The sequence below is a fragment of the Penaeus chinensis genome, chromosome 30 (assembly GCF_019202785.1).
Source record: "Penaeus chinensis breed Huanghai No. 1 chromosome 30, ASM1920278v2, whole genome shotgun sequence".
Lineage (NCBI taxonomy): Eukaryota > Metazoa > Arthropoda > Malacostraca > Decapoda > Penaeidae > Penaeus > Penaeus chinensis.
This window is the reverse complement of record NC_061848.1, coordinates 4,755,315-4,757,814: the sequence shown is the minus strand read 5'-3', so window position 1 is coordinate 4,757,814 and position 2,500 is coordinate 4,755,315.

The window sequence follows — 2,500 nt, the reverse complement described above, 5'->3', positions numbered from 1 at the left end:
AATGTTAACAATACTAACAAAAAGTTTTAGAAAGTCTAGAAATAAAGTTAAAATAAGTGAGAGTCGAATTATAGTAAATTAAATGAAAGAAAATGCAAATGAACTACACTTGCCGGATGAGACTCGGGTCTGGAGAGATACCGGATTACTGAATTTTCCGTACCATTGGAGTTTAAAGTAAAAGAAGGAAAATCAAGGAATGCATTAAATATCAGGAAGAGGCATAACGAGAAAAGTGGGAAAAGTGCAATAAATGAAAAATATTTTTTAATGATGATTAAAAATAAAATAATAATAAAAATAATTAAGATATTAATAATAAAGATATAATGATAGTATAGCAAATATAGGATAAAACAATATTGAAATAGAATAATGACAGTATTAAAAAAGTAATAATAAAAAGCTAAAAACAAAAAATGACATAATAATAATAATAATAAAAATAATAATAATAATAATAATAAAATAAAATAAATAAAATAAATGATAATAACAGTATCAGCAATAAATAACGACTATCATATCAATGGATTTACTATTACGAACCATCAACACGGTCGTAAAAAGTGAAGTTCACCCTCTCTGTACAATTTTTCCTCAAAGAATGAAAGTTGGACGAGACCATTGATAGCCAAAACATGGTCAGGAGATTTTTAAAAGGTGAACTGAACTAAACCGGGATTCGCAATTCCGTTTGAAAAACAGACATACAGGATAATATAAGATCCTAAACAAGGGAAGTCATGCAGAAACCATGCTGACCACAGACAAGGGTGGAGCGATTGCCCGATTTCCCGATTCTGTTGCTAGAAATACATCACTGGGCTTTCGACAGGGTGTGCAAAGGGTCCTCAAACGAGTTTTAGGTTTTACGAATATATATGTGGTATATATAAATATAATATAAAATTATAAAAATATAAACAATACATTTATATATAAAAAATATATATAACATAAAAACAATATATATATAAAAAATATATATTAAATATAATTTTATAAAAATATAAATTATAAAAATAATATAAATATAAATTATATGTCATATATATAATAATTATAAATTATTTATAATTTTAATACATGTATACATACATAAAAACATTTTTTATATAATACATATTTTTTACTGTATACATTAAAAACATATATAAAATATAAGTTAAAAATAATGTAAAATATATTTGTATACATACAAAATAAAAAAAATATGTATATATACATATTTATCTATATACACACAAAAAAATATAAACACACATAAAATAAAAATACAGTTATGTATATAAAAATAAAATTAATGTAATATGCATATACATACAAATTACATGTCTTATATATGAAATAATTTTAAAATTTATATATATATATATATACGGTTACATATATATGTTACAATGTATACATACATAAAAAACATATAATGTTGTTGTAAAAAAATAAAATTATAAAATTATATATATATATATATATATAAATTTTTTGTTTGTGTGTGTGGTGGGGGTGTGTGTGGGGTGGTAAATATATAAAACATATTACAATTTTAAGTATAATATGTGGGGGCTTAAATAGGCGAGCCTGGTAGCCGCAGGGAAAGAGGGGAGCCCCTGCCAAGAGCGCGGACAAGGGGCGGGCCGGGGATGGGCCCCAAACCCGGGAGGGACCTGAGCTTTAGGGGTTTCGGGGGGCAGCTTTCAAAATATATATATATAAAAATATATAAAAACACACACCACACACACACACACACACACCACAAATATATAATGTGTGTGTGTGTATAAGCGTACCGCGTCCTTGTAATTGCAAGGCGACGAGCGTTTAAGTCCTTGCCCTCATAGCGGTTGACGTGGTTATTGCAGATGCATTTCCAAGACATTTTCTTGCCAGCGTAAATAAAAAGTACATCCGCAATAACCGCAACAACAGCTTCAAGACAGGACCTTTAAACACTCGTCACCTTTGCAATTGCAGACTAGCGATACGCTTACGAACAAACGCACGATATATGCCTTAATCTCGCCACACCGATGCCTGTGGAATTTACTATAAGTTCGGTCATGAAAACAAAGAGAAAAGCATTACCGATTTTCCTATTGCTGCGAACTTTCTCTTGTGGAAAACAGATGTTGGGTGAAATGAGTTTATCCTCGCGGTCTCTTGTCTGTATGACGCGGCAGACAATAATAACATTTTATGCAAGGTTTCCTGTTATAGGGGTTTGGGGGGTTGGGTTTCTGGAGGTTTCCCCCGGGGGTCGTTTTTTTTATTTTTGAATATTTATGAAAAGAAAAGAAAAGAAAAGGGAAAAGAAAAGAAAGACAGAGAGAGCGAGAACAAAATGTTAATTCGCTTAATTTTTCCGCTGTGTTTAAATGTGGGTTTCCCAAAAAAACTGAATTTGCTCCTTTGGCCGAAGGTCCTGAATTTTCCTCTTTTTCCCTTTTTTTTCCGTGATTTCGCTTTTTTAAAATTTTCCCCTAACTTTTTTAGG